Source organism: Berghia stephanieae, chromosome 1, assembly GCF_034508935.2.
Source record: "Berghia stephanieae isolate SIO BIC M18660-M18661 chromosome 1, UCSD_Bste_1.3, whole genome shotgun sequence".
NCBI classification, from domain to species: Eukaryota; Metazoa; Mollusca; class Gastropoda; order Nudibranchia; family Aeolidiidae; genus Berghia; species Berghia stephanieae.
In genome coordinates this window covers 64,005,728-64,019,159 of record NC_088360.1, presented here as the reverse complement: position 1 = coordinate 64,019,159, position 13,432 = coordinate 64,005,728, and the positions used below count along the sequence as shown (strand labels likewise).

Here is a 13,432-nt window from a genome sequence, read left to right as displayed (position 1 = left end):
TTCACCTGGTTTCTCAAAAATGCACGATTCGGAAACCGAAAAATCAAAAAGTTCTAACATGTCACCATTACTGATCTTATCTATCACATCCTCCTTAGTGAGTAAACCGTTACGTGCTCGAATGTCAAGCAGGGTTCTAGCCAAAGGCTTGCTTATACGAGATGACCTTAAAAGGTCCTTCGCAGTAATGACATTAATCAATATCTTTGCATCCATTTTGGATTAAACTGAAATATGATAATTATTTATTTCAGTTAAAATGACAGACCAGTTGATGCAAATCAATTAAAGCAATGATAAAGTCTGTAAACTTGGAATACTCTCAGATCCCTTCTCACTTGTATACAACACCTACACCACAGCTGATAGATTTCACTATTTTCACTGTTTAATCACTGGGTTAGAGTTAGAGATGGTTCTTATCCTATTTAGACACTGACCAGGTGTCTAAGGCAAGTGGATATGTTTACAGAGTCTGGATGTAAAGAGTTCAGAGAAACATCCAATATATAGGGGGTTTAGGAGCGTGTAAAGCTGGAAAATAGTTTCTGTGTTTGGTGAGTAGAAACACTTTTACATGGCTGCCTAAGCTTTGACTTTGATCATCTAAATAAAGGCAGATGATACTAACTGTTACTGTTACCTTTTGTTTAGAAAAGCACAGTGAGATTGTTAATCAACAATCTTGGCGCCAATTATTTGTATATTATTCACAGAAATAGTATTGTTGATGTCAAATATTGGAAAGTATTTAAATACACATGCAAATAATTTAGCTCACATGCAGGTTGAATTCCAATCTTAGTTGAGACATCAGTGTGGGAGTGAAAACCATGACCCCAATAATGGTTCACCAGGCTAATACTTTGAAGTGAATTGATTAAGCCCTCATGCACTTTCAAGTTAAATTATTGAATTGTACTCACCAATTTTGCTCCATTTTGTAGAATATAAATCACAATTGCACAATATTATTGGCAAAAATAAACGAAAGTTGAGCTCGAAGTCTCGGTAGAAAAAATTGAGCTGATCTGAGATCGTAATTTCGCCAGTTCAAAAATAATTGCCGATCCCTATAAACGGCTTTCCTCTCTGGTTTAAGCAATGAAAAAACACAACTAAACCAGGGGAACACAATTCAAGGCGCTATACTTACAACACAATCAGATGAAACAAGTTTTTAGATTCATAATTCTGATTTGTTTACAAGAACTCTTTACCTTGAAGAAGTCAATTCCCGTGCACTGAGTGCTACCATACACTTTAAAAATGGCAGGGTTCGGAAATTAGTCGCAGCGCCAATTGTCGTGAACGGATTTCCCAATCTCGTTCACGATGTACAAAATAAGGAAAAAGTTCAGAAAAAGTCTCCACCGAAGTGGGCGTTCTCCATATATGTAGAGGACATATATGGGCGGTTAAAAAATGCTCTAGAGCACCTTGGGAATCGTCCCGGTCTAGCCTGATTCTTATAACATACCAAAAGTATGGCGGATCGGATCTTCGAAGATGCTACGATAGGCAAAAATAGTATGTTGTCTGCTTAGAATAAGGCTGTGGTCAAGAGAAAGAATGAAAGGTGTCGCGAGCTTTTAAAGGGTAGAAATGATGACGTCACGTTTACGCGGGAGACAGTGAACGAACACAACATGAAGATTACTCACAACAGCTCGATCGAGACACTGACAGTCATGACATGACAAACACTTACAACAAAAACAACAACAACAACAACAACCTATCACAATAATCTTCCCCACACATTCTACTTGTTACATGTTGCTGCTAGTCAGGGATCCTTTGTAAAGTGCTTTGAGCATGTTTGGTGGATATTGCACCTTATGAAAACTCAATTATATTTTTCATATATATACATATAAAAGATGCAGGATGATGACAGGCATGCGCTGCATTATGATGTAGGATAAACCATTCCTAGTATATGATTTTGCTAAATAGGCCTACACTCAAATTTTACGAGTGTATCTGGTGGCAAATATTAGACACTCGTTGCCACTGTGATTTTTCTGAAACTTGGGCTTATACACAGATAAATGAATTTTCTTAATCCACCTTCAAACATGCAATCTGAATGTCAATTTATAATTTATAATGCAGTAATTTTTCTCAAATGACAACTTTTGATTGAATGTGACAGGACCCTTTTACATAGTACAATTCAATTGAGTGTGGTCTGTAGTTGTTTGCCTAATATTAGAATGCACATAATTTTAATTTTAATTGACTTTAAATATTGAAAACAACATGCCTTTGGCTTTCCATATATGCCATTCAGTTTTTGACCTGGTCTCTGATTGGAGTACCACGACAGAAATTTAAGTTCTTCGAGAAAACTCTCTTTCTTATTCCTCTAACGTACTGAACTGTAACACCTTTGTCTCAGTTGGAGAAAATATTGCAATTATTTACTTAATATTTAAGTATTTATTTTATGTTTTTTTTATATTATTCCGTGTTTTTCAGCTTCCATCATATCACCCTGAGGAAAGTCGGCTGATTTATGACTTTTGTGTGTATGAATGTCAGCAGGGCAAAAAGCGATTGACTTTAAGCAAAGGAGTTCGCCCTAACCAGAGGTAGGATGTTGTTTTTGGACGGGGGCAGGAGCTGTTTTTTTTTTACTCTTACATTATTTATTTTTGTAGTGAAAGACTTGGATTTATTCATTGTATCTGATTGCGCTGGATTAGTATTATTATTGAAGATCTTGTTATTAAGATTTATTTTCAATTGCTCTATCTCTCTCTGCATGTTGAAATCCATCACAATTGAGTTGTGCAAGTGACAACGCTATTAATACGAGGGCTCTTTCATAATTTACCGAAAAATGCCTGTAAAATCCGCGTTTTTTATGCTATCAACAAAATTCTTGCACGTGTTCATACCTTGACTCGTCCTTCATTTCTCTACGTAACAGCCAAGTCTGTCGACACACTTCTGCCAACGCCGCACCATGGAATAGATACCCTCTCGGAAGAAATTTCCGTCAAGGTTTTGTAGCCATTTCCGCACATGGTCAACAAGCTCTTCATCGATATCAAAGCGCTTTCCTGCCAGCTCACGTTTCAGTGGCCCAAAGAGGTGATAATCAGATGGTGCGAGGTCTGGACTGTGTGGTGGGTGTGGCAAAATCTCCCATCCATATTTCTCTAGCCAACCTTGCGTCACTCGTGCTGTGTGGGGTGTAGCGTTGTCGTGTTGCAAAATGACCCCGTTGGTCAACTGCCCTGGGCGCTTTCTGCGAATGGCCTCCCTAAGCTTGTCAAGAGTTTGGCAGTACCTTTCAGCATTGATTGTTTCTCCAGGTTGTAAGGTTTCGAACGGAATAACACCACGACTGTCCCAGAAAACAGTTCCCATTATTTTCTTTGCTGACCGCATGACTTTGAATTTCTTCGCGACAGGTGAGGATGGATGTTTCCATGTCATCAAATCTTGCTTTGTTTCTGGGGTGCAGTGGTGCAACCAAGTCTCATCACCGGTGACTATGCTGTCAAGAAAAGTCACATCGTACCCTAGAAAGTCTCCGCCGGCGTGGGCAGTATGCCCGTGAACCCTGCGTGAGCTCTTGCTTCTTCTCAAAAGTTCCCTGTAGATGTCCAATCTTTGTTCTTTATGATTGTCTGTCAATTGCTTAGGAACCCATCTTGCGCTGACTTTTCTGTAGCCAAGTTCATCAAATACAATTCTATGGGCAGAAGTTTCCGAAATTTCAAGACTGCTTGCGATTTCATGAAGTTTCAACCTCCTGTCTTGACGAATAAGCTCATCAACTCGCTTCACATTGTCTTCTGACGTCGCAGTTATCGAACGCCCTCTCCCTTCCCTGTCTGTCAAGTCGGAATGGCCGGCTTCAAACAAATTACACCAGTGATAGACTTGTGTACGGCTTATAACATGCTCACCATATACACTCTGAAGTTCTTTATGAATTTCGGTAGGATTCAGACTTTTGGCGTTCAAAAAACGTATGACAGCTCTGATTTCCTCCTTTGACCAAGTTTCAAGGTGGGCCGCCATCTTTAAAATCGTCTAGAAATTCATTGTGCAAAATGATGCACTTCATAATTTCTGGGAATATCCGAAAGGAAATAAGGATTATGTCTTTTACAGAATTAAAAAATCTCCACTGGTTGCTGAGCAATGGGCATTTTTCGGTTATTTCTGAAAGAGCCCTCGTATTTTATCATACTATGTTGTTGATAATTTTATTATTTTGTAATAAAAAGTTTTTCTTACCATGCAGGACTCTGAAATTCAATTGTCCAGCATATTTCGGAAAAGCTGCAGTTGACATCAATGGGCACTGGGTTCTGAAGGTTACAGGGGCTAATCACCTATGTGATAAATTTTAATTGGTAAGACTCATTCATTTTATTGTTATTTTCCATCGACATTTTGTCCCTGCGGTTTTTCGCTGCTGCAAATTTTACACTTGACAGCAATTAATCGCAATTCTATTTTAGTCGCAAAATTTATAAATATGTATTATTATTATTTCTTTTCTTAGTACTTTATATTTTCAGTATTTAATTGTCCCTCCCCCCTCCCACTATTGAGTTACAATATAGTAACAGATTAGTCAGGTATAGGCACTTTTGACACCAGGACCAAGTGTTTAAAGAACAACAACCATTCCAACTCATATTTTATTACAATACATTTGAGGTGGCGCACTGAGATGGAGAGATGATGACCAGATGACCAGCTTGTGACAAAATTGACTATTCTGGAATTTGTTGTTTTTTTTCTGATTAAAAACAAAATTTTTCTTGGAAGGGTTCTGGGCAGAGAGTTCACATTTTTTCTATCCCCTATATTTGTTTTCCCTTTCCATGCTGCTCCCTGTCTTTGTTATGGATTAAGATTGCTCATTTTTTCCCTTGGTCCTTGTGGGAGTCTTTAGTTGGGAGGCAGACAGTCAAATACAGTACCTTTCTTCTTGAGACGATATTTTTCACTGTAAATCATCTCTCTGTTATGTACGGTTGTAGTTATAGGTTTTGAATATTATTGCATTATGTAAATGTTTTAGCGGTATCCTTTGCTTGTGTCTTGGTGAGACTCTGAGGTAATGTCAAAAGTGGCACATCTGTGAGGTGCTCGTGAAATCTACTGTTCCCTATTTGTTGAATGAGTCACCATATCATCATCCTTTTTATAGTGTTGCGAGCGCTATTAAGTCCTGTAAGACAATAGAAGCAGATCTAGGTGGGGGTATTTTTGGGGGTTTTTGTTGTTGTTTTTTTGTCTTTGTTTTTTTTCTGTTCCAGATAAGGAATTTAAGATTTAATGATTGTCCATAGACTTTTCAAATAAAATTTGAATGTGACTGTGAGTACGATCCAGTTAGAAGTGCTTGATTTCTGAGGACTAATTATAAATGGTGAACACTCTATTGCATTTTTGTACGCCATGAAAAAATTACAAAGACAATGAAGCGACATTTTCTTTGGAATTCGGCAGTCATTCATTGAACACCTGTTGCATTTTAGTTTAGGGATTCTCGTTTCTTAAAGCTAAGGAAAAGCAGGCTGACGGACGAAAGACTAGAAATCCATGACCAACCTGAAACTGACATTGTACCAATCCCAGTGCCCAGTATGGGGGGAGACCTTACCCCCGATGTTCCTCGAGCCTCGAGGTAGCTTCACTTTATAATTGTTTTAGCATTTGAACTGTGGATCTTTTGTCAAATGTTTTATTTTAATTGTTCAATTTTAGTAGCATTTTAAAGGCAGGCATTAGGTATCGCTCTGCTGTAAGAACGTGGTAAAAGGATGCTGATGAAAATTATATTGACAATGAAATAATAATAAGAAGAACAATAGAACTTATAAACAAATCAATAAAGAATCTTTAAAAAAATGAAATTTAAAAGAAGTAAGAAAAGTCTGCCTCAAGAAGTGAAGTTAGTGTTAGTTATAGGTCGTAGTGAAGGTCCAAGTGTTGGAAATGTACAAGGTTTTATATTTTATTTTAAGGTTAGTTGAAGGAATACTTTCCTTAGCTCAAGGAATGTGCAGAAGACCTCCCCTATTTACTACTTACTACTACTACTGCCCAGGTACTAGTGCTAGACTACTCCTTCTGCCACTTCACTCCTAAACGGACTGACACCACAGGCAACTGATATTATTCTCTCTCTCTCTCTCTCTCTCTCTCTCTCTCTCTCTCTCTCTCTCTCTCTCTCTGTCTCTCTCTCTGTGTCTATTTCTGCCCATCTCCCCTCTTTTTACTACGTAGTTTGTATTTGTTTGGCAAATTCTCAAGAACAGCCAAAATATGCGGCTATGTGGCACTCGCTTCCGGATTGGAAGGTCCTGGGGTGGAGCCTCGTCAAGGACTCACATTCTCTCACTGTACTCGGGTGTATGATTTCCTCTCCGCTAAGAGCGTTGTCTGTCAGAAAAAAATAATCGCCTAACAGGCGTCATGTCTCATTCTACTTGTTACGTGTTGCTGCTAGTCAGGGATCGTTTGTAAAGTGCTTTGTGCATGTTTGGTGGATATTGCACCTTATGAAAACTCAATTATATTTTTCATATATATACATATAAAAGATGCAGGATGATGACAGGCATGCGCTGCATTATGATGTAGGATAAACCATTCCTAGTATATGATTTTGCTAAATAGGCCTACACTCAAATTTTACGAGTGTATCTGGTGGCAAATATTAGACACTCGTTGCCACTGTGATTTTTCTGAAACTTGGGCTTATACACAGATAAATGAATTTTCTTAATCCACCTTCAAACATGCAATCTGAACGTCAATTTATAATTTATAATGCAGTAATTTTTCTCAAATGACAACTTTTGATTGAATGTGACAGGACCCTTTTACATAGTACAATTCAATTGAGTGTGGTCTGTAGTTGTTTGCCTAATATTAGAATGCACATAATTTTAATTTTAATTGACTTTAAATATTGAAAACAACATGCCTTGGCTTTCCATATGTGCCATTCAGTTTTTGACCTGGTCTCTGATTGGAGTACCACGACAGAAATTTAATTTCTTCGAGAAAACTCTCGACTTACTTTCTTATTCCTCTAACTTACTGAACTGTAATACCTTTGTCTCAGTTGGAGAAAATATTGCAATTATTTACTTAATATTTAAGTATTTATTTTATTTTCTTTTATATTATTCCATGTTTTTCAGCTTCCATCATATCACCCTGAGGAAAGTCGGCTGATTTATGACTTTTGTGACAACAGCTACAAAAGCTTGGTATGAGTTAGGTAGCCCTTTCAATACCATTGCGACTATTAAACTATCAGAAACCTGTTCATCTGCATTTCGTAAAGCTGATGCTGCTGTCTCTGCCCTAATTAAGTACTCTGTTACACTTTCAGTAGGACTCTTGGCTAATGATGTCAATTTAGTGTACAAAAAAATCACTCTTGGAGTGCTTGAGCTGGCATAGTACCCCCGCAAAATCCTGAGGGCTTTTCGGCCGTCATCAGCTGCATCTCTCATGACTAAAGACAAGCTTTTGTCGTCCAGGAATTGAATCAACTCAGCATAAGCATCTGCATTCTTTTCAAAGTCTACATCTTCCCCTTCACCCGCAAGGATCACATCTTTCAGTTTCTGTAGCCTGAGGTAGCTCAGAAACTTCATCTCCCATTGTTCATACTTCTGCTCATCCCCATCGAAAACTAATCTTGCATACCTTCTGTTGTTGGCACTGGGCCCATAACCTGTTAAGTTTGACATAATTTAGGATGACACAGGATATTTTTGTAACTATGGTTTTTATTCAAACCCAAAGAACAACATATTAATGTGGAGACATCATGAGTGAATTTCAGTAGGAAAGAAATCAACAGTAAAAGGTGAAATGTAAAAACCCGGTTATTTATCATAAGAGTGAATGCCCTTGGTTCAAGGGAAATAACCAACAAAGTATTGTAGAGAGACATTATTACACAGTTGTTTCTCTTAGACCATTAGAAATCATAAGATCATATACTAATAGTAATAATACATAGAAATAATTCAACACTCTCTCTCTCTCTCTGTCTCTCTCTCTGTGTCTATTTCTGCCCATCTCCCCTCTTTTTACTACGTAGTTTGTAGGTGTTTGGCAAATTCTCAAGAACAGCCAAAATATGCGGCTATGTGGCACTCGCTTCCGGATTGGAAGGTCCTGGGGTGGAGCCTCGTCAAGGACTCACATTCTCTCACTGTAATCGGGTGTATGATTTCCTATCCGCTAAGAGCGTTTTCTGTCAGAGAAAAAAAATCGCCTAACAGGCGTCATGTCTCATTCTACTTGTTACGTGTTGCTCCTAGTCAGGGATCCTTTGTAAAGTGCTTTGAGCATGTTTGATGGATATTGCACCTTATGAAAACTCAATTACCTTTCTTCTTGAGACTATATTTTTCACTGTAAATCATCTCTCTGTTATGTACGGTTGTAGTTATAGGTTTTGAATATTATTGCATTATGTAAATGTTTTAGCGAGATCCTTGTGTCTTGGTGTGACTTTGAGGTAATGTCAAAAGTGGCACATCTGTGATGTGCTCGTGAAATCTACTGTTCCCTATTTGTTGAATGAGTCACCATATCATCATCCTTTTTATTGTGTTGCAAGCGCTATTAAGTCCTGTAAGACAATATAAGCAGATCTAGGTGGGGGTATTTTTGGGGTTTTTTGTTGATGTTTTTTTGTCTTTGTTTTTTTCTGTTCCAGATAAGGAATTTTAAGATTTAATGATTGTCCATAGACTTTTCAAAATAAAATTTGAATGTGACTGTGAGTACGATCCAGTTAGAAGTGCTTGATTTCTGAGGACTAATTATAAATGATGACCACTCTATTGCGTTTTTGTACGCCATGAAAAAATTACAAAGACAATGAAGCGACATTTTCTTTGGAATTCGGCAGTCATTCATTGAACACCTGTTGCATTTTAGTTTAGGGATTCTCGTTTCTTAAAGCTAAGGAAAAGCAGGCTGACGGACGAAAGACTAGAAATCCATGACCAACCTGAAACTGACATTGTGCCAGTCCCAGGGCCCAGTATGGGCGGGAGACCTTACCCCCGATGTTCCTCGAGCCGCGAGGTAGCTTCACTTTATAATTGTTTTAGCATTTGAACTGTGGATCTTTTGTCAAATGTTTTATTTTAATTGTTCAATTTTAGTAGCATTTTAAAGGCAGGCGTTAGGTATTGCTCTGCTGTAAGAACATGGTAAAAGTATGCTGATGAAAATTATATTGACAATTAAATAATAATAAGAAGAACAATAGAACTTATAAACAAATCAATAAAGAATCTTTAAAAAAATGAAATTTAAAAGAAGTAAGAAAAGTCTGCCTCAAGAAGTGAAGTTAGTGTTAGTTATAGGTCGTAGTGAAGGTCCAAGTGTTGGAAAAGTACAAGGTTTTATTCTTTATTTTAAGGTTAGTTGAAGGAATACTTTCCTTAGCTCAAGGAACGTGCAGAAGACCTCCCCTATTTACTACTTACTACTACTACTGCCCATGTACTAGTGCTAGACTACTCCATCTGCCACTTGACTCCTAAACGGACTGACACCACAGGCAACTGATATTATTCTCTCTTTCTCTCTCTCTCTCTCTCTCTCCCTCTCTCTCTCTCTCTCTCTCTCTCTCTCTCTCTCTCTCTCTCTCTCTCTCTCTCTCTCTCTCTCTCTCTCTCTCTCTCTCTCTCTCTCTCTCTCTCTCTCTCTCTCTCTCTCTCTCTCTCTCTCTCTCTCTCTCTCTCTGTGTCTATTTCTGCCCATCTCCCCTCTTTTAACTACGTAGTTTGTAGGTGTTTGGCAAATTCTCAAGAACAGCCAAAATATGCGGCTATGTGGCCCTCGCTTCCGGATTGGAAGGTCCTGGGGTGGAGCCTCGTCAAGGACTCACATTCTCTCACTGTACTCGGGTGTATGATTTCCTATCCGCTAAGAGCGTTGTCTGTCAGAAAAAAAAATCGCCTAACAGGCGTCATGTCTCATTCTACTTGTTACGTGTTGCTGCTAGTCAGGGATCCTTTGTAAAGTGCTTTGAGCATGTTTGGTGGATATTGCACCTTATGAAAACTCAATTATATTTGTCATATATATACATATAAAAGATGCAGGATGCTGACAGGCATGCGCTGCATTATGATGTAGGATAAACCATTCCTAGTATATGATTTTGCTAAATAGGCCTACACTCAAATTTTACGAGTGTATCTGGTGGCAAATATTAGACACTCGTTGCCACTGTGATTTTTCTGAAACTTGGGCTTATACACAGATAAATGAATTTTCTTAATCCACCTTCAAACATGCAATTTGAACGTCAATTTATAATTTATAATGCAGTAATTTTTCTCAAATGACAACTTTTGATGGAATGTGACAGGACCCTTTTACATAGTAAAATTCAATTGAGTGTGGTCTGTAGTTGTTTGCTTAATATTAGAATGCACAGAATTTAAATTTTAATTGACTTTAAATATTGGAAACAACATGCCTTTGGCTTTCCATATGTGACATTCAGTTTTTGACCTGGTCTCTGATTGGAGTACCACGACAGAAATTTAAGTTCTTCGAGAAAACTCTCGACTTACTTTCTTATTCCTCTAACGAAATGAACTGTAACACCTTTGTCTCAGTTGGAGAAAATATTGCAATTATTTACTTAATATTTAAGTATTTATTTTATGATCTTTTATATTATTCCATGTTTTTCAGCTTCCATCATATCACCCTGAGGAAAGTCGGTTGATTTATGACTTTTGTGTGTATGAATGTAAGCAGGGCAAAAAGCGATTGACTTTAAGCAAAGGAGTTCGCCCTAACCAGAGGTAGGATGTTGTTTTTGGACGGGGGCAGGAGCTGTTTTTGTTTATTTATTTTTGTAATGAAAGACTTGGATTTATTCATTGTATCTGATTGCGCTGGATTAGTATTATTATTGAAGATCTTGTTATTAAGATTTATTTTCAATTGCTCTATAATCTGCATGTAGAAATCCATCACAATTGAGTTGTGCAAGTGACAACGCTATTAATATTTTATCATACTATGTTGTGGATAATTTTATTATTTTGTAATAAAAAGTTTTTCTTACCATGCAGGACTCTGAAATTCAATTGTCCAGCATATTTCGGAAAAGCTGCAGTTGACATCTGTTCTGAATATTTACAGATAGATAGAAATTTCCATAACTACACAAATTCGACAAGGGACATCCAATGAGAATAAGAAAAAACTTTTTTTTGAACAAGAAGAACGATGGACAGCTCTGTCCCTTTCGACTACTCAGTCGCCTCTCTCTCCCCACTCTCCGCAAGCACTGTCACCGATTCCGGCACTACTTTTTTCTCAACATTAACTCCCCACCTTGAAGTACTTAATTACATTAAACTTCAATCAAACAGATGAAAGTAAAGTTAAAGGAAAAGTATCAAAAAAAATCTAAAAATAGAATTTAAAAACAAAAAAGTGTGAAATCAAGATTCACATTTAAGATTTAACATAACACCATGATAACAATCATTAGCATGTTATTGTTTTCATTCAAAGTCAATGGACGTTTACATTAATACAAGGAAAGATAGGAAAGAGGTAATAATAAAAAAAAAGAAAATCTTTAAAATAAAGACACTTCAAGTACAAAGCCTAACTGCTTAACACCAGTTTGCATTAACCTACTGGTTATCTCCACCAACGGCAAATAAAAAAAAGAAGGAAAAATATTCTAGTGCAATGTAAAAAAAAGGAATCTAGACGTGTGGTATGATAACATCGGTACCCACCCCACAGGTCTCGAGTAATAATATAAGAACAGGTAAAGAAAGGCAAAGCAAAGGTATCCTCCCCTTTTTTTTTCAACGGACACCTAACCGTGACCTTGAACTTTGACAGTATCATTTACACCCCTCTCACTCACACGCCGTATGAACGGCGCCTCCAAACAAAAACAACTAGCTCATCCCCTCCCTTCTCTTATGGGTAAATCATGGAAGAGGGTGAAGAGGCAAACAAAAGTGAGGGGTAAAAGGTAAACAATGGACATAAATTTCAATGCGCCCTGAACGAGTATAAGTAAAAAGGTGGAAAAGTTCAAGTACAGTAAACTCCGATTAAACAAGTTCACTTTTTAAAAAATACATTGATAATAGGTTTGCGTTACATTAATTCAAACAATACATGATGTCAATATCATGAAAACAACATAAATGATAGCATTAAATCATCAATGTTTCAAACAAAGCATGCTATTCCTGTTTCATATACAGTAGGCGACGCATTACTGCACGCTCACGGGAGAAGCCAAATTCATGCAGCAATGCCTCGACCACTAACAGGATTATAGATCTAAACGATTCGGTGGTTTTACAATACGACCTCTCTTAGTGACACCTAGTCTCCTATTACTAAATGCTGGTAAACCTTCATTGACAGATTGATCTTCATCTGATTTAGCCTGATTACTCTCTTCTAAGACGTAATCACTTTCATTATCATCATCCAATTCATAAACATGTACTCTTTGTATTGGTCTTACAAGAATTCCCTTAGCAGTTTTCAACTCTATGGTTCTTACCAACCATCGCGCCCGGGCAACAAGCGAATTACACGAGCCATAGGCCAATGCAACCTAGGACAGTTATCTTCTCTGATTAAGACCAATGAATTTTCTCTTATTGGTGAACTTTTGGGTGAAGATTTAACAAGTGGAAGATTACGGATATATTCCTTATACCAGAACTCCCAAAACTTGTCTAATTGCCTGCTGATTTGTAAATGACCATCTCGCAATGAAATGTTGGAAAGCGAACGTGCCTTACCACCGACAACGGGTTTATGACCATCAGACCGACCCAACAGAAAATGTGACGGGAGTAAGCACCTCTTGACATTGCGGGTCATCAGAAACATACGTAAGCGGACGACTATTAATCACGGACTCAACCTCGACCAGTGCTGTTTCAAGTTCACTTCTTTTCAACACCCTATTCCCAAGAGTTTTCTTCAGTGACTGTTTTACAGATCTAACGAGCCTTTCCCAAATTCCACCCCTCCACGGAGCTCTGGGAGCATTAAATGACCACTTCACGGTGTCACCGGTTGAATTATCAGCAATAAGTCTCTGAGCTGCTTGGAATGTCTTTGCTTTGTCTGACAAAATCTTTGTTGGTTGACCGCGCCTTGCAACAAACCTCTTATAGGCCAACATGAATTCCCCAATGATAAGCTTTCACATAGTTCGAGATGGACAGCTCTTACTACACAACAAGTGAAGAGCAAAATATAGAACTTCTTTCCAACTGCATCCGACGCGTAAAGCGGACCAGCGAAATCCAAACCACAAATGCTGAAAACATCTGATCATTTCAAGCGTTCGGCAGGAAGTGGAGCCATAGCCTGAATGCATTCTACAGAATCA

The 13,432-nt window shown here is 37.9% G+C and overlaps 1 long non-coding RNA gene across 6 annotated transcripts in view; it reads left to right on the top strand.

The window, feature by feature from the left end:
* The first annotated feature begins 2,482 nt into the window (after positions 1-2,482).
* Positions 2,483-13,432, top strand: part of LOC144979372 (uncharacterized) — a 54,992-nt gene continuing 44,042 nt past the window's right edge. For 5 of the 6 annotated variants that reach the window (XR_013646681.1, XR_013646678.1, XR_013646683.1 and 2 more), the window contains exons 1-4: positions 2,490-2,597; positions 4,268-4,379; positions 7,191-7,259; positions 10,732-10,844. This is a non-coding gene — a long non-coding RNA (uncharacterized LOC144979372). Of the gene's footprint in view, positions 2,598-4,267; positions 4,380-7,190; positions 7,260-10,731; positions 10,845-13,432 lie in introns of all 6 variants that reach the window. The other variant, XR_013646677.1, reaches the window with a different exon arrangement.